Source organism: Lactuca virosa, chromosome 4, assembly GCF_052849685.1.
Source record: "Lactuca virosa cultivar CGN04683 chromosome 4, Lactuca_virosa_CGN04683_v6, whole genome shotgun sequence".
Classification (NCBI taxonomy): Eukaryota; Viridiplantae; Streptophyta; class Magnoliopsida; order Asterales; family Asteraceae; genus Lactuca; species Lactuca virosa.
In genome coordinates, this window is record NC_136429.1 from 307995207 (window position 1) to 308015777 (window position 20571).

Consider the following 20571-nt stretch of genomic DNA (forward strand, 5'->3'; position numbering starts at 1 on the left):
TAACAAAAAATCTTATGAACTCGCCAACTTTAATGTTGACACTTTCAAAACCACTTGTATTCTCAGGAAACCAGTAGACAAGTACACCCATAGTTTTTGTGAAGACGAAGCATAGTAGCTTCAAGTCTTTGTTTTTGCTATATACTTTTTATGTTATCTAGCTACGATTCGAATATAATGTAAACACTTTAATATTAATACAATGGTTGTTTTTGCTTTGATTACTATTATTCAATTGTTTTGATACTGTACATGACATCATGCATCCCCGAATGTTTCTGCCATTCCGGTTTGGGGGTGTGACATACGCCCTGCGTAGCTCTGGTGTACGCCTAACGTACGTCGTCTGTGGACTTTTGAGTTTGGGCTTCGAGTTTTGGGCCACCTTTTGGGCTTGAATGAATTGGGCCCTCATTAGACTTTCTGATTATGAGTGTTTTGGGCAAGTTGGAGATTTGGACCTTAGGATAAGACCCAATAAGGGTTTGGGCCCAATTTGGAAATTTGGGCCAATTATGGGTCTTGAAGTAATTTGGGACTTTTTGATAAAAAATTAGGACTTGGGCCTTGGCCCAATTGGGGAAATGGTAAAATGTACATTTACCCTAAGTATGGATCCTTAGTTAAGGATGGTAATTCAATTGTTAATTGGATTTTTGTTTGTTGTGATTGTTCAGGATCTTCGTGATCCAGCAGCCGGAGGTTTTCAGTGTGGTTCGACATTGTGAGGTGAGTTTTCCTCACTGTACTCGCGGGTTGAAGGCACCAAGGTCATCCCTTTGGATTTGTTATCTTGTTATATATATGCTATACTGTTGTAGTGATCTGTTAGATCGGTATCCTGGTATTTAGGATGTTGCTATGCTTAGTGATATGTAAGATCTGTCCGTTTGTTTGCTGGCTGGTTAATAGTATGTTTTATTTGTATTATGTGTACATGATTGGTTGGTGGTTGATGCTTCACTTCTTTGTTTGTAAGCCAACAGGCCGGGGCATTCCAACCTGTTGGTTGAGGGACTAGGGTATTCCATCCCGAGAATGATTGGACCCATAGTATGTTGGCATTCCAACCCGATGGTTGAGGGGCCTTGGGTATCCAACCCGATGGTTGATTGGATCCATAGTATGTTGGCATTCCAACCTGATGGTTGAGGGTCCTGGGGTATTCTAACCCGATGGTTGATTGGACCCATAGTATGTTGTTTTGTATTTGTGCTATTTGTTATTTATTGGTATTTTTAGGGGAAACTCACTACGAGTTGGGCTTACAGTTTTGGATTACGTTTCAGCTACCCCAGAGGATCAAGGGAAGGCGAAGGCGTGATCATGAATCTTCTCATGTTTTACTTTTTGATTTTGGGATTTCTCTGATATTGAACTTATTTTGAAAACAATATGTAAACAAGGATGGTTTTTTGGTTGTTTAAAAGTTTAAATTTTTCATGAATTTTATGGATGTTACAAAAAGCTCATCAATGAGAGATTCCACACTTCTCAAGTCATAGATGATTTCTACCACTAATGTGAACAATTTGTGTTTATGAACAACTATTATTCAAGTTTAACAGTCCCTTGTTAAAACTAGTGCCAACTATTACTACATCAGGTTATGGTTCTAGAGCCGCCTCAAGTTCCATGTACCTCCCACTTGCTTTGTCATTAGAAGCTTGCTTTCTGCTAGCTCAACTATTAGAGGAATAAGAGAACTTATTCTTCGTGGGTTTGCATGTAATAATCTAAGACACATTTAGATCATTATATAATATGTATTTACTAGATTTTGGGTTTAAAAGATTTAGTCCAACATAGGCTTTAAATCCATAAAACATTTAAGTAAGATAAGGAAAGAGCATGCCCATACAAAATCTTATGAAGAAAATGTTATATCTACTAGTTAGTTGGTGTTTGTACTCAAGGTATAATTGATAGTGTTCTAGGTGTTATCCCAAGGAAATAAAAGGAGGAAATTTCTACCAATTAGAAAGTAAATTATACCAAGTAAGATTTAACTCATCATTTATTATCATTAAGGCCTTAGATAGTTCTTTACTGAGTTGTATCTCAACTTTATATTTGAAACCTTCAACAAAGATTTGACAATTATGTTTTAACATGTAAAATATAATTTATACTTACTATAGTTGTTCATAAAGTTGATTTGGTATCTTGTCCTTAATCTTTGACATTCATTAGAAAGGAGGTCATGCATCACAATGCATGGTTCCTTAATAATTCATTTTCTCTACTACTTAGTGAAAATATCATTAGGAATCTTATATATATATATATATATATATATATATATATATATATATATATATATATATATATATAATTTAAATATGTCAAATAAACTACATTATTTGCTTTCAAATATCCATTTCTTGAAGTTGGAATATGTGAATGTCATTTATATAATAAAGATAACAATGTCAAAGACGAGTTTGACTTAAAACAAGTTCAAGTAAAAAGTAATTTGCATATAGAACTAATTCTCTATAAGATATTTAAATTTACTTAATAATTCTAATTAAGAGATCTAGCCTCATAATTTTTTTAATCATTTCCAAATATGATGGTGATCGTTATGAAAAACGATTTAAGTAAATAATCAATCATTCATAAATTAAACTGAGACATTTATTTAAACAATCTAAATTAAAACATACATTGTTCGAAAACATACATTGTTTTATATTGCAAGTACATTATGTTCCTAGCATAGTTAATAAATTAAACTCCGAGAGTGTAGTTCCAACTTGATTGTGCTCAGCTAGTTGCTATTCTATAAATATCTGCAATTCATTTATGTCACACCCTCAAACGGGAACGGCGGAAACGTTCGGGGGCGGAGGACTTCATTTTAGTATCACAAGACATGCATCATAGTAATCAAAGTAACAAACAACCATTGCATTAATATTAAAGTGTTTACAAAGTAGTGATTTACAAAAGATTGAATCCAAAAGTAAATAACAAAACAAGACATGAGCTACTATGCTCCATCTTCTGAATTCCCAGCACGCGTACCGGTCTACTAGTTACCTGAGAATACAAGTTATTTTGAAAGTGTAGATTAGCATTTAAGCTTGTGAGTTCATAAGTATTTTAGTGATGTATTAGTAAGTTGAAAGTTCTTTTAGAAAAGTTCGCCTGTTCCTCCAGAAGATCCTATATCTTCTGATATGATGAAAGATAAGTAAAAATGACTCTACAATCCTTTCTATGAATGCTAAATGGATACAAGTTATGTAGAATTCAGATCACACAAACAATCGATTGTGTGAATCTTCCCAAAGCCCACAACCAAACAAGGAACAGGGAATGATACAGAAGTCACACATCCCATTGTTTGTTAGATCTTTACTGTATATAACCCTGGTGTATTCATTTGGTACTCATGGAGTTAACTGTAATAGTTCCTTTATGCTTGAAGAAAACATTCTTTAAGAAAAACCCTTATTTCCTTTAGTAAAAATGGTAACCACAATAGTTCCTTCTATAATCACTTAGTTTATACAAGATATATATAATCTAATATCGAATGGATAGTTAATTGTGTGAATCTGCCCTAAGCCCACAACCAAACAAGGAACAGGGAATGAGACGGAAGTCACACATCCAACTACCTATCGGATATTAATTATACATAACCCTGATGTATAAACTAAGGTATTATAGAATTAATCACTTAAGGTCCTTTAAGTTATACTGGTTTAATAAAATGGATTAAACCTTTCACTGATAAGTTTCTAGTTTAGTTTACTCAATGTTCTATCTGAAAGTATGTTTTTGCACTAGAAAATGGTGTATTGAATTTGTATACTATGACCTGACCCATACATGGTACTCCTTATGATTATTTGGTGTATACGGAATATATATATATAGTTAAGATCAAATAGATAGTAGACTGGGTGCATCTGCTCTAAGCCCACAGCCAAACAAGGAACAGGAAATGGAGCGGAAGGCACACATCCTACTATCTGTTGGACTCGATTAATATATATCCTTGATGCATCTACCAAGGAATCATAAAGTTAGCATTATAGGCCCCCTTCTAACTGAATGTTCATGTTACAAGTAAGTTATGTGGCGTTATTCTAATATTTGGACAGCTACTAGAAGTAATGAAATTTTGTACTCTTAACACCTCAGTCGATACTGTTGTGAGTTTTGTATATATTTATGTGTTTTATTTATATTTTTCCGGTATTTTGTAAATGTACACTTTATAAATAACTCCGGTATGATATATTGTTACCTCGTGTTTGCTAACCCTGGTACGTTGTATTTGTACCTTTGTTAGTGCAAACCCGGTATTATATGTTATTACCTCGTGTTTGCTAACCCTGGTACGTTGTATTTGTATCTTTGTTAATGCAAACCCGGTATGATATGTTATTACCTCGTGTTTGCTAACCCTGGTATGTTGTATTTGTACATTTGTTAGTGCAAACCCGGTATGATATGTTATTACCTTAATTTGTTAGAAACATTGAGTTAAAGATACAATCTCTTCCTAGGATACTAGGAATATATAGTATAAGTGTGTAATTCATGATTTATTCTTCTTTTATAGTTATAGTATGTTCCTCCCTGTACTAGTTATAGTATGCTTCACCCTGTTCTAGTTATAGTATGCTCCTCCTTGTACTAGTTATAGTATGCTCCTCTCTGTACTACGTATAGTATGCTCCTCCATGTACTAGCTATAGTATGAACTCTCTGTACTAGTTATAGTATGCTCCTCCCTGTACTAGCTATAGTATGAACTGAACGCCTAAACTATACATATTATATTTTACTAGTATGTTTGTTTGAACTGTTACTAACTTCAAATAAAGACTCATTTATCTACTAAGTTATGATTGAACTTTAGAAACGGAGTTTTATAAACCATAAAGTAACATAACTTTAAAAGAGTTTTTGCAATGATTTGATCACTTATAAACACATAAGAAATCCTTAAAAATGATGTTTATCACAAAACATTTACATAATTATCGTTGTTTTCAACTTGTATTCCCCCCTTAAAAGCATTTAAAACATTTAAAAGATTGATTATAGGGTATGAGTTCACCTTATGTGGGTGATTTAATTGTAGATTCACGTAAGGATGAGAAGTTCCACGAATGAATTCCCAAGACACAAACGACTCCTAAATGACATATAATGGAATACATAGGCATGTAATTAGTGTTTTACACAACTAACATGCAAGAAAATACCCTTACGGACTAGGAGACACTTGAACTAAGTGTTACAATCACATGTGATTAACTAAAGAGGGTTTATGGTCATGCAAGGGAGTGTACGGCCAAGGGGTGTACGGCCATGCAGTGTACAGCCGTACACTCATGGGAAAACATGCAAAAAGAGGGTGTTTGATCCATGGGGAAGCTAGTGTGACAATTGCACAACAAGAGAATGAACAAAACTCTCATTTTGGAAGGACTTGAGGTGTGTACGACCACACCAAGTGTGTACGGCCGTACACCCTCTAGAATGGGTGAATTTTTGGGTCTTGATTCATAGAGATTCAAGGGTTCAAGAGTTCTAATGGATAACAAGTACCTTGCAAGAGTTTAAGGCTTTAGATTATGATTCTAACAAGGGTGTACGGCCGTAGATAGAGTGTACGGTCGTACACTCTTGATGTTCTTGAGTTTGATGATGTTTCAAGGCTTTGAATCATGGATCTTTACTAGATAATGGAAGGTATCAACTAATCAATGGAAGGAATACTTAGATTTTTGAAGAACAAGGTGAAAAGCTTGATGATAGTTGAGAGAATTAACTTTCTTGACATAGAAGATGAAGAAATGAATGAAAAATAAGGGGATGGCTTATATATGGGCATGGGTTCACGGCCACCTTGTGTGTACGGCCGTACACCCATGTGTGCGACCGTACACTCCTCTTGGTGGAGTGCTTGGCTCGAGTGCAACATGCAGAACCCAAGTTAACTCATCCCTAAACTCAAAACTTTTAGAACACTCAAATCGACCCGAAGCAATGCTAAAAGAAAGCAGAAAAGAGTCTGACTCTCGATTGATTGGCTGGGCTTACAAGGCAAAAAAAATTTGGTTTGTCACATTATCCCCCCGTTAGATGGAATTTCGTCCCGAAATTAGCTTTTTAGTAGTACTACTGGAGTTCTGCTCCTCTGATTGGCAGAATACCCACTCATAGACCTGAGCAACTTTGCTCTAATGTCCATGATAGGATTCATACCTGGTCCATCTATCATTACCTCGTGTATACAAGTCATATATAATTAAGATTAGTAAGACGGTCGGATGTGCGACTCTGCCCCAGGTCCACAACCATACAAGGAACAGGAGATAGGGCGGAAACACACATACTAAATCTGCATAATCATAATTATATAGCACCCTCGCATATACACTTAATAGTGATAGGTGGGCTGTATTCGTCCTTAGCCTCAGTGCTTGAACTTGATCCGCTGAACGAGTGGTATTTCAGGAAGGTTTGTTGAGTATACGGTGACAAGGGTTCGGAGGGCAAGGTACTCCTCGCATGAGTACTTCGGGGTTTAGAATACGATGTAGACGATTCTGAGGTCCGGGTAGGACTGTTGCTATGAAATGACAAGGGTTTAGTTGTTTTGACGGTCAAGGTGATGGAAACATATGAACTTAGTACGGTGAGGACCACACCAATTCATGACGAAATATGACAACATACTCTTTACAAAAACAAATGTTAGACCGATTTGAAAGAAATGTTTGTTATTCGATGGTGTATCCCGAGTGTGTTCGACAATGTACTCTATGTAAACGTTCTAGTGTTTTCTATTTTCTTCTTGATATTACCACTGCCACAAATCGTACCGCGATGAGCGAGTACTAATAGTGCAAGTGTTTTGATAACTAGTGTCGGTACTTTATGTTTCGATCCTCCTCGGTACCACTATGATCGCCTGGCATATACAAATTAGGTATAATTAAGATGAATAAGACAGTCGACTGAGTAACTCTGCCCTAAATCCACAACCAGAAAAGGAACAGGAATTAAGGCAGAATCACTCACTCTAAGTCTGTAAAATCTTAGCTATGCACAACCCTGGTGTACATACTAAGCCATCATAGCTTCCCTGAATGGATCTTTAGTTCTCTCATGAATGCAGTGACTTGTTCAGACGAGTGAGTTATTATAATTACTTTTAAATGTTTTCCCCAAGTTTTAATCTTATATAATTATAAATTAAATTTTAAAGTAATTTTATTTAGAAAACGTACCAAAATCTCAAAAGAGGGGTTCTTCGTTGCTCCCTTATATCTTGTTGTTATAAATTCCTCCTTCTCCTTCGTCACCTCTCTCTCTTGGGCAGTCTCTCTTGGCATGCCCCATTTCACCACATGCATGTCATACCTTGTCACACCCCAAAACCGGAACGGCGGAAACGTTCGGGGGTGGAGGACGTCATGTACAGTATCACAACAATGCATAGTAGTAAACAAGCAACAACATCATCCATTGCATTAATAATATATTTTAATACAGGTGTGTTCCATAAAGTTTAATAGACACCAAAAAGTAAATCAAAATATGAGATGAGTCTTGAATGTGCTCCATCTTCTCAAAAGCCTGACATCGGTATCTGTCTACTGATGACCTGAGAATACAAGTTATTTGAAAGAGTTTATCAGCTTTAAAGCTTGTGAGTTCATAATTATTTTAGTATCATTGTTTGTATGAAAGTGTTTGTATGTACTTGATGTATAAGTTTGTAAATGTTTGTATATGTTTGTATCTCCTAGAAAATCCTATATTTTCTACTAAACGTAGCCTTCTACCAAGGCATCAAATGTTTGTATGTAAGTTTCTTGTAAGAGTATGTATTTTCCCAAATCTGACTATTATTATCCAAAAATATAGTGTTTACATTACTGTTCATTGTGTGAAGAACACAAAGTGAATGCAATGGGGAAATAAAATAGTATTGTAGTGTTGTATTAAGTAACTACTTATGTACTAACTACCTTAAACAAATTGCTATTTAAAGTACCATGTGATATGCCTGTACCATACTACCGTCTAAAAACACGACGATGAAAGACGTCGGAAGGAATGACGTTTGGCACCCGTAGACTTGCAAGTCCCACTGTAGCGAGCAGCAAGGTGTAGGATAGTCAATACAGTATATATCTATACACAAACTCAACGCTCTCCACTTAAGGAGATTCTGGATACAAAACGAGCCATGACAGGTGATGCCATGACCCGTTACGTGGCTCACATAACTGTAGTAGTGTTCTTGTATATGTATTGTGTGTACTAGCTATATTGTATGTTCTCTCTCTGTCTAGTATGTATGTATGTTCTCTCTGTTTCTCATAATAGTATGTTCTCTTGTATAATGTATAGTATGTACTAGCTTTATTGTATGTTCTCTCTTTGTCTATTATGTATGTATGTTCTCTCTGTTTCTCATAATAGTATGTATTGACTCATGTATGAACTGACTCATTGTATGTTTCATTGTTCTAGTAATAGTATTAGTGACTTCCTAAACTATACCTATTATAGTTTACTAGCAATGTTGTTTGTATGTATGAACATGTTTGTATACCTTTGCTACCCAAAGGTATTGAATTGAAAGAAGGAACTTTTATATCTATATACATATACATAATATATAACTAGGATTCAAACGACCTTCGGACAAACAACCGATACCCTAAGTCCACAACCAAACAAGGAACAGGAGGTAAGGTGAGCTATCAGTCCTAAGTCCTTTCAATCCTACTTATATAACTATATATATATATATATATATATATATATATATATATATATATATATATATATATATATATAGATACACATTTAACAAAATATAAGTTTAAAAGAGTTTAATAAAAGTATTTAACATGTAAAACAGTTTGTAAAACAGTTTGAAGTAGTTTGTTTGATAACATAGTTTGAAAAGTAAGAAATCCACTTGTTTGGTAGTTATAAATCACATGTGATTGATATAATAACTATAATAGTTCAACTTGTATTCCCCCCCCCCCATGAAAGCATTTAAAATCATTTAAAAGGTTGATTAAGGGGTATGAACTCACCTGCTGTGAGTGGTTTGGATGAACGGATGGTGTAGGATGCTAAGTGTCAAGTGAAGACTTGAGCACACACACGGATCTTATTTAAGATATAATGAAACGTATATGTATCCAGTTAGTCTTTTAGCAACTAATTTACCAAGTTACGACACCCTAGAACATGGAAAACACTTTGATTCAACTGCTATAAGTACCAAGGATTGCATCTAAGGGTTGTAGGGCTTTGCTTTTGAGTTTATGGTCCAAGGGTAAACTCTTCATGAGTTTACGGTTTAGGGTTTACGGTCCTAATGGGTTTACGGCCGTAAACCCATGGTAACTTCTACCATTTGGAGTTTTAAGGTCTTACAAGTCAAGGTTAAGCATACTATGATCAAGTCCAAGCCTTAGGAAGTAATTGTGGCACCATTGCACCACCTTTTAGAGTTTACGGCCCATGGACCATTCCTCATGAGTTTACGGCCGTAAACTCATGTGTGCTTGGTTATTTTGTTTGTTTAAGGTCCTATACTCCACAAGGAGGTGATCTAGACTTGTATTCAAGGCTTAGTAAGGGACTAGGGCTCACAATGGCCCTTTCATTAGAGTTTACGGCCCAAGGAGATTGCCTTGGCCGTAAACACTTATGATCTTATGTTTCTTGATGTTTTCTAGTTGCTTAACAAGTGTATCAAGCCTATAACAAGCTAAAGTAAGAGTACTTACAATATAGAAGCTTGTAAGGGTGTTTAAAGTCCAAGAACACTAGTGTGTGTTCTTGGTGTTCTTGGTGAAATGAAGAACACTTGAAGATCTACCAAAATGAAGAGATTTCATGGATGAAATCATGTAAGATGACTAGATGATGAAGGATATCAACTAATTAAGGCAAGAAACACTTACAAAGTTGAAGATCAAGAAGGAAAATCGGATGCTAGTTGAGAGAGAATGAGTTTCTAGGCTTGAAATGGTAAAAAAGTGTATAAAATGACTAAGTGTCATATTTATACTCCTTAGAGTTTACGGCTGTAAACTCATTGTTTGGACCGTAAACTCCAAACTCTTGGAGTTTTGAGACTTTATTGATGCACAACAAACTCTAGAGTACACGTTCTATAATTTCCTTTTTGATGGTCTAGGCTGTAGAACACTCAAACGGACTCTAAACAGCACAAAAGTTAGTAGAAACAAGACTGACTTCTATTGAAGTGAATGGTTGTACAGAATAGAAATTTCGGGTTGTCACATCATCCCCCCATTAGAAGGAATTTCGTCCCGAAATTAGAGTTTAAGGAAGTAACTAGTTACAAATAACTAAGTAAAAAGATGAGGATATTTCAGTTTCATTTGATCCTCTTGCTCCCAAGTGAATTGAGGTCCTCGCTGGGCGTTCCAGCGAACCTTCACTATTGGTCCATGATCTCTACAGGTTCTTCCACGAAGTTGAGGCTCTCGTTGATCTCAATCTCGTCGAGTGGGATTACAAGAGTCTCGTCGGACAGAAACTTTTTCAAGTTCGAGGCGTTGAAAGTAGAATGTACGTTACTGAGTTCACGAGGTAAGTTAAGTTTGTAAGCTACAGGGCCGAATCTCAAAAGGCGCTATGTATCTTGGATTTAGCTTTCCACGCTTTCCAAAGCGTATTAAGCCCTTCCAGGGTGAGACCTTCAATAGAACACGGTCTCCCACCTGGAATTCCAACCGTTTCCGTCGTTTATCTGCGTAGCTTTTCTGTCGGTCTCTAGAGGCTTTCAATCGTTCACGAATCTGAACGGTCTTCTCTGTCGTTTCCCGAATGATCTCCAGACCCGTGAGAGTGCTGTCAGGAACACGTCCTTTAGCTAACTGGGTATCACCCACCTCATCCCAGCACAGAGGGGATCTGCACTTTCGGCCATAGAGGGTCTGGAATGGAGCAGCCTTTATGCTCATGTGATAACTGTTGTTGTAGGAAAATTCGACAAGGGGTAAATGAGTATCCCATGCTTTCCCAAAGTCGATCACACAGGCTCGCAACATATCTTCCAAGGTTTGTATAGTCCTCTCACTTTGTCCGTCCGTCTGTGGGTGATAGGTTGTACTCACGTCCAGCCTAGTTCCTAGGGAACTTTGTAGCGACTGCCAGAACCTCGAAGTAAATCTACTATCTCTGTCCGAGATAATGGATATGGGAACACCGTGCAATCATACAATCTCCCGAATGTAGGTTCTTGTAAGCTTCTCCATCTTGTCTGTTTCTTTGATAGGTAGGAAGTGTGCGGACTTGGTCAATCTGTCGACGATGACCCATATGGTATCAAGTCCACCCGTTGTCTTGGGCAACTTGGTTATGAAGTCCATAGTGATCCGCTCCCACTTCCATTCCGGTATCTCCGGCTGCTGTAGTAGACCTGAGGGTTTTTGGTATTCGACCTTGACCTTTGCGCAAGTAAGGCATTTACTTACGAAGGTAGCAATCTCTGCTTTCATGTTAGGCCACCAGTATAGCTTTTTAAGATCCAGATACATCTTATCTGAACCTGGGTGGACGGAATATCGTGTGTTGTGAGCTTCGGTCATGATCAAGTCTCTGAAGCCACCGTGATTCGGTGTCCAGATCCGATCCATGAGATATAAAGCTCCGCCACCTTTGACTTCCAAGTTCTTATCCATCCCTCGAAGGGATTCACTCGCCACATTTTCAGGTTTCAAAGCGTCGAGCTGAGCCTCCTTAATTTGCATGGACAAGTGTGAATGGATAGTCATAGTCAATGATTTGACTCTACGACCAGAGTATTCTTTCTGACTTAGGGCGTCAGCTACTACATTGGCTTTACCCGGATGATATCGAATTTCACATTCGTAATCACTGAGTAGCTCGACCCACCGTCGTTGTCTCATGTTGAGCTCTTTCTGGTCGAATATGTGTTGTAGGCTTTTGTGGTCTGTAAAGATAGTGCTTTTTGTACCATACATGTAGTGTCTCCAAATCTTCAGAGCAAACACAACTGCTCCTAGCTCAAGATCGTGTGTAGTGTAGTTGACCTCGCGTGTCTTTAGCTGCCTCGAGGCATAGGCGATGACTTTACCTCGTTGCATCAGAACACAGCCGAGCCCTTGATTTGACGCATCACAATAGACAACGAAGTCTTCTATCCCCTCGGGGAGGGATAGTACTGATGCGGTGCACAAGGCTTGCTTGAGCGTTTGGAACGCTCTCTCCTGCTTCTCTTCCCAGTCAAAGGCCACGCCTTTCTGGGTCAGTGTTGTAAGAGGTTTCGCAATTCGGGAGAAGTTCTGAATGAACCTGCGATAGTAACCAGCGAGGCCTAGAAATTGACGAATGTTTGTAGGCGTCTTCGGTACTGACCAGCTCTCAATGGCTTTGATTTTGGAAGGGTCCACGTGTATTCCCTCTTCGCTAACCACGTGCCCTAAGAATTCGACTCTTCGGATCCAAAATTCGCATTTCGAGAACTTCGCATAGAGCTTCTCCAAACGCAGTGTTTCTAAGACCAGTCGCAGATGTTGACTATGCTTCTCCTTACTACGAGAGTAGATAAGTATGTCATCGATGAAGACGATGACGAACTGATCCAAGTAAGGACGATACACCCTATTCATTAAATCCATGAATACAGCGGGCGCGTTGGTTAATCTGAACGGCATCACTACGAATTCGTAGTGCCCATAACGAGTTCGGAAGGCTGTCTTCCCGACATCCTCCCCTAACACTCGTAGTTGGTGATATCCGGATCTTAGATCGATTTTTGAAAAGAAGTTCGCCCCTTGCAGTTGATCAAATAAATCGTCAATACGAGGCAGAGGATAACGATTTTTGATGGTTAGCTTGTTGAGCTCCCTGTAGTCGATGCACATGCGAAACGATCCGTCTTTCTCTTGACGAACAAGACTGGAGCTCCCCATGGCGAGAAACGTAGTCTTATAAAGCCCTTGCTGAGCAGTTCGTTAAGTTGACCGGACAGTTCTTGCATCTCTGCAGGTGCTAGACGATAGGGCGATTTGGCTATGGGGGTAGCCCCTGGAACTAAGTCGATTCTGAACTCGACTTCACGTTGCGGAGGTAATCCTGGGAGTTCTTCTGGAAAGATATCGGGAAAGTCGCGTACTACTGGAATGTTCTTAATGTCTTTCGTTTCTTGGCTCACATCTACCAAATTGAGCAAGGAATGCGCGACATTCCTTTCGCAAGAATTTCTGGGCTTGAATACTCGAGATGATACGAAGGTTCGTGCCAGGTTTGTCGCCATAAATTACCAGCGTTTCGCCAGACGGCAGATTAAGGCGAATAGCCTTTTCATAACACATGATGTCGGCACGATGCAAACTCAACCAATCCATGCCGATAATGACGTCGAAACTTTTAATTGAAACCGGCATGAGGTCGATCGAAAATGAATGGCTATCTAAAGTTAGAGTACATCCTATGAATATACTGCTAGTGCTCTCTGTCTTCCCATTAGCCATTTCTGCAGTGAACGGTTCTTTAAGTGCTCGTGATTTTTGCTTAAGTAAATGAGCTAATTTTTGGTTCACGAAACTCCTTTCCTCTCCACTATCAAATAGTATGCATGCATAAGAGTTATCGAGGAGAAACGTACCAGTGACCACTGTGGGGTCGGCAACCGCTTCCTCATGGCCTATAGCCAGAACTCTTCCTACTCCACCAGTGATCCCTGCCTTTGGGCAGTTCCTTTTGTAGTGGCCCACTTCACCACAATTGTAGCAAGCTTGGCCCACTGCAGCGCCGGGGACTTGGTTGACTGGCCTTGCCGGAGCTTTGCAGAAACGGGCAGTGTGCCCCTTCTTGTTGCAGTTAGAGCACTGCATTTCCCGGAAGGCTCCTGTGTGGTGGAAGATGCATCTGTTGCACTTTGGAAAGCTTCCAGCATACTACTTTACCGGAGCAGTAGCGGCAGGTGCTATCGCAGCATGAATTGCCACGACCTGCTGCTTTTTGGCAGCCTTCTTCTTCTTCTTGTCATCCCAGAATTTCCGCTTGTTGTCAGCGGTTTTGGAGGGTTATCAGATGGCTACGGTTGTTGTTGCTGCTCGGTTACGGACCCCATGGTCAATGAACCTCTGTGCTAACCTCTTGGCACTATCGAATGTAGTGGGGTTTGAAGCTAAAACGTTCCCCTGAAATGGAGGCACCAGCCCCCACATGTATCTATCTATCTTCTTTCCCTCTGTATGAACCATGTTGGGACAGAGGGCCACCAGCTCGCAGAACCTGGTGGTGTAGATCACAATGTCGGAGCCCTTCATGGTCAGGCTCCAAAGTTCATGCTCCAGCTTCTAGATTTTGCCCCTCGGGCAGTATTCCTCAATCATTAGCTCCCTCAGAGCTTCCCAGCCCATAGCATTAGCCACTATGAGAGATAGTGACTTGACATGGCTATTCCACCATGTTAGGGTTTTTGCCTCGAAGGTGCACGCAGCAAATTTGACTTTGCTTCCTTCCGGGCATGAGCAGATCTCGAAGATCGACTCCGTCTTTTCGAACCATTGCGAGAGGGAAATGACTCCGCCAGTCCCTTTAAAGGACAATGGCTTGCAGTTGGTGAAGTCCTTGTAGGAGCACTCTCTCAAGCGCACAGGGATTTCACCATGAGTAGATTGAATAGGGGTTCCTCCTCCAGTGGAACCGGAAGAATGATATTGAGCCATGGTTGTTGCCACAGTCGCAACTACTGCAGTATTTAGTGCTGCCGTATCAATTTGAGGAGTAGGTGGCGTTGCAGTTGATGGAGGATTGTGTCTCGTTGATCGACGCGGAGGCATCTTCTAGCTAAAAGTTTACAAAGATGACGATACTGGTAAGAATAGAGAAATTGATGAGAGTGACTCATGGACTAACTCTCCATAGCCCAATAACACAATTGAATAGTATGATTGAATGTAGATCTAGTACTAACAGATGATAGCAGTTGGATAATAATTTCCATGAGATTTGATATCTGTCAATAATACTGGAATTACAGATGTAACGAGTTCGGGAAAAATGACCTAGAAGTAGGTCTTACATCAACCAAGATGGGAAAATTTTGACAGAACTATGACCTAATCAAGACCTAACAGGTCCAAGTTTTAACAAAGATAGGAAATTAGACTAGAGTTTTACATAAATAAGTTATATCCAAAAGAGAAGGTTGAGTAGGCTCTATCTACGACGAGAACCACTCAAATGAGTCCTTGATTCAGACAGACGACGCTCTATGTCTCGCATGTGCCTTTCATACATTGACTGCCTAGCCCGAAGTTCCCTAACTTCAAATTGGATGCAGCTGGTTGTTGCTGCAAAGTCCCATTGGTTATCCTAGTCCTTTCCATAGCTACCTCGAGTTGGCGAATGCGGACCGTGTTAACTCCAGAGTTGGCGTCAATTTCCATGACTCGGTCGATAGATACCCGACCTTGCTCCACATTCCGAGCTATCCTACGGACCATGATGGGTAGGACTCGATCAGCTGAACCTCCCTCGCTTAGATTGTAAAAGCTTCGATCTCCATTATACGGTATGGGCTGACCTTGCTCATTACTCCAACGGTTCAAGTTTGTTGCCCACAAGAGTGTGGGACCTTGAAATGCTGGTCGAGGGTTAAGGTTCGGGTTTGGGTTTTGAGCTACTGGGGGTAGGTTGTTGACTTCGGGTTCTGAGTCAGAACCATCAGAAAAGCCTTCAGCATGGTGATCATCCAAAGGGATTGGGTGATCATCTTCTGGCTCTTCTCCCAGCCATCCTGCATTGCCGTTGTTGGGATAGTACGGGTCTCCGGGGATATGGAATCCAGCCATGATATCTACGCGAGAAAAGGGGTATAAGAAATAAGCACATACGTAATTTATAGTAATACAAAATACTCCTGTAGTATTTTAAGTTTATGTTTTGTTCTAACGTTTTCGTTGTAGTATTGTTGGTAAGTTTTTAGACTTGTTGCAACCTCACAACCATTCTTAGGCACATGCTAGTCACTCCTCGGATAATATAGTTGATCAGGCTATATCTTCCCAGATTTGACTATATGTCTCTAAGTCTACTTGTGCTGCCTAACAATCGTAATACTTTTGTTCTGTCCTAGTGACACTGATTTTAGTATGAATGCAGGTAGGTATACTTGGTTAAATATTTTATTATTTAAAAGTATAAACTCTTGGTCAGAGTATTTTAATCCCGTTGTGTTTATAGTTTGTATATCTTTTATGGGTTGATATACTTGATTCACTATAAACAATGCTCTGATACCAATCTGTCACACCCCAAAACCGGAACGGCGGAAACGTTTGGGGGTGCAGTACGTCATGTACAGTATCACAACAATGCATAGTAGTAAACAAGCAACAACATCATCCATTGCATTAATAATATATTTTAATACAAGTGTGTTCCGTAAAGTTTAATAGACACCAAAAAGTAAATCAAAATATGAGATGAGTCTTGAATGTGCTCCATCTTCTCAAAAGCCTGGCATCGGTATCTGTCTACTGATGACCTGAGAATACAAGTTATTTGAAAGAGTTTATCAGCTTTAAAGCTGGTGAGTTTATAAGTATTTTAGTGTCATTGTTTGTATGAAAGTGTTTGTATGTACTTGATGTATAAGTTTGTAAATGTTTGTAAATGTTTGTAAATGTTTGTATATGTTTGTATCTCCTAGAAAATCCTATATTTTCTACTAAACGTAGCCTTCTACCAAGGCATCAAATGTTTGTATGTAAGTCTCTTGTAAGAGTATGTATTTTCCCAAATCTGACTATCATTATCCAAAAATATAGTGTTTACATTACTGTTCATTGTGTGAAGATCACAAAGTGAATGCAATGGGGAAATAAAATAGTACTGTAGTGTTGTATTAAGTAACTACTGATGTACTAACTACCTTAAACCAATTGCTATTTAAAGTACCATGTGATATGCCTGTACCATACTACCGACTAAAAACACGACGATGAAAGACGTCGGAAGGAATGACGTTTGGCACCCGTAGACTTGCAAGTCCCACTGTAGCGAGCAGCAAGGTGTAGGATAGTCAATCCAGTATAGATCTATACATAAACTCAACGCTCTCTACTTAAGGAGATTCTGGATACAAAACGAGCCATGACAGGTGATGCCATGACCCGTTACGTGGCTCACATAACTGTAGTAGTGTTCTTGTATATGTATTGTGTGTACTAGCTGTATTGTATGTTCTCTCTCTGTCTAGTATGTATGTATGTTCTCTCTGTTTCTCATAATAGTATGTTCTCTTGTATAATGTATAGTATGTACTAGCTGTATTGTATGTTCTCTCTCTGTCTAGTATGTATGTATGTTCTCTCTGTTTCTCATAATAGTATGTGTTGACTCATGTATGAACTGACTCATTGTATGTTTCATTGTTCTAGTAATAGTATTAGTGACTTCCTAAACTATACCTATTATAGTTTACTAGCAATGTTGTTTGTATGTATGAACATGTTTGTATACCTTTGCTACCCAAAGGTATTGAATTGAAAGAAGGAACTTTTATATCTATATATATATATACATAATATATAACTAGGATTCAAACGACCTTCGGACAAACAACCGATACCCTAAGTCCACAACCAAACAAGGAACAGGAGGTAAGGTGAGCTATCAGTCCTAAGTCCTTTCAATCCTACTTATATAACTATATCTATATAGATACACATTTCACAAAATATAAGTTTAAAAGAGTTTAATAAAAGTATTTAACATGTAAAAGAGTTTGTAAAACAGTTTGAAGTAGTTTGTTTGATAACATAGTTTGAAAAGTAAGAAATCCACTTGTTTGGTAGTTATAAATCACATGTGATTGATATAATAACTATAATATTTCAACTTGTATTTCCCCCCCCCCCATAAAAGCATTTAAAATCATTTAAAAGGTTGATTAAGGGGTATGAACTCACCTGCTGTGAGTGGTTTGGATGAACGGATGGTATAGGATGCTAAGTGTTAAGTGAAGACTTGAGCACACACACGGATCCTATTTAACATATAATGACACATATATGTATCCAGTTAGTCTTTTAGCAACTAATTTACCAAGTTAAGACACCCTAGAACATGGAAAACACTTTGATTCAAGTGCTATAAGTACCAAGGATTGCATCTAAGGGTTGTAGGGCTTTGCTTTTGAGTTTATGGTCCAAGGGTAAACTCTTCATGAGTTTACGGTTTAGGGTTTACGGTCCTAATGGGTTTACGGCCGTAAACCCATGGTAACTTCTACCATTTGGTGTTTTAAGGGCTTACAAGTCAAGGTTAAGCATACTATGATCAAGTCCAAGCCTTAGGAAGTAATTGTGGCACCATTGCACCACCTTTTAGAGTTTACGGCCCATGGATCATTCCTCATGAGTTTACGGCCGTGAACTCATGTTTGCTTGGTTCTTTTGTTTGTTTAAGGTCCTATACTCCACAAGGAGGTGATCTAGACTTGTATTCAAGGCTTAGTAAGGGACTAGGGCTCACAATGGCCTTTTCATTAGAGTTTACGGCCCAAGGAGATTGCCTTGGCCGTAAACACTTATGATCTTATGTTTCTTGATGTTTTCTAGTTGCTTAACAAGTGTATCAAGCCTATAACAAGCTAAAGTAAGAGTACTTACAATATAGAAGCTTGTAAGGGTGTTTAAAGTCCAAGAACACTAGTGTGTGTTCTTGGTGTTCTTGGTGAAATGAAGAACACTTGAAGATCTAACAAAATGAAGAGATTTCATGGATGAAATCATGTAAGATCACTAGATGATGAAGTATATCAACTAATTAAGGCAAAAAACACTTACAAAGTTGAAGATCAAGAAGGAAAATCGGATGATACTTGAGAGAGAATGAGTTTCTAGGCTTGAAATGGTAAAAAAGTGTATAAAATGACTAAGTGTCATATTTATACTCCTTAGAGTTTCCGGCCGTAAACTCATTGTTTGGGCCGTAAAATCCAAACTCTTGGAGTTTTGAGACTTTATTGATGCACAACAAACTCTAGAGTACATGTCCTATAATTTCCTTTTTGATGGTCTAGGCTGTAGAACACTCAAAGGGACTCTAACCAGCTCAAAAGTTAGCAGAAACAAGACTGACTTCTATTGAAGTGAATGGTTGTACAAAATAGAAATTTCAGGTTGTCACATACCTGACCTATACCAGCATCGGTGGTTGAAGTGATGTGCTGAGTCGGAGTTCTGAAGAAGCGAACTCCTTCGTCATTTCTCTCCGTTGGACATTCCTTCCTGAAGTGTCTAGATTCGCCGCACTTGAAACAAACCTGTTTTATTTGGGAGATTGGCTGTGTCGGCGCCCTGCAGAAACGAGCAGTGTGCCCCTTCCTGCTGCAATTGGTACGTTGCATCTCTCGACAAGCTCCGTTTGTGGTGGTAGGTGCATTTGTCGCACTTTGGGAGATTTCCAGCATATCGTTTAATGGAGGTTGTAGTGGCAGATGAAGTGCCAGATGTTGTTACTGCTGTGGTGACCGTAGGGGTAGCCATGGGCTGTCGTCTCTTGTTAGAACCTTGAGCCAACTTTTTCCCCTTTTTATCCTAGAGCTTTCGTTTCTTGTTCTTAGGTTTGTGGTTTGGGGTGTCCTTGTCAACCGACACTCGTTGGTTCCCTTGATTGTTACTGCGATTAGTATAAATGGAACCGTTTCTGCTTCCACTGGTGTTATTAGCATTTAGATGTGTCATGACGGCTGTCACAGCAGCTGTGACTGCAGCCTGAAAAGTAGCAGAGTCTATCTACAGAATTGGTGCCTCGCCTGTTGGTTGGTTTCCTCCTTGTGAAGACATGATTCTGTTGCATGGGGAAGAATGATCTTGTGAGTAATGATGGTCATCACTAGATGTATCCCATCAACTTAAATGTACTAAACAATTTCACGCTTTACTGGACTACTCTCAATTTTTTTGTCAACATTTTTGAGATATGTCCATGATAGTAAGTAGAAGTGGCTATTGTAAGACTGATATTTGAACTAAGTTATCCTTGTTTCCTAGTGTATCTGGTTCTGACCTTCTCAAGGTTCTGAAAAATGATTCTTAAAGAGAGTCTATATATAAAATAAATTTATGAATCATAAGTGGTTCTCCTCGAATGAGTTTCTTTGAACTGAATATCTGTTACTGGCTGCATAAAAAGTAATAATCTTAACACATAGTGTGGGTAGTGTATTCACTAACTCACTAAGTCAATTAAGGTTATTATTTATTAGTGTGACGCATAAAACATTTTGTTTCTTCGGCTGATCCTTTTCTGAAAACTTCTCATGAACCTGCTCTTGTTCCTCCTTGACTCTTCTGCTTACCGCTATGAGGAAGTGGTTACATCTATATGGATTTGTTGTGCGAGAATGGAAGTGTCTAAAGAATTCATGATTTTAAGTGTAACATTATGGGGTGATCCTTTCCGAGTCCTCCTATAATTGCGCAATGTTATCACACCCCAAAACCGAAACGGCGGAAACGTTCTGGGGTGGAGGACGTCATGTTT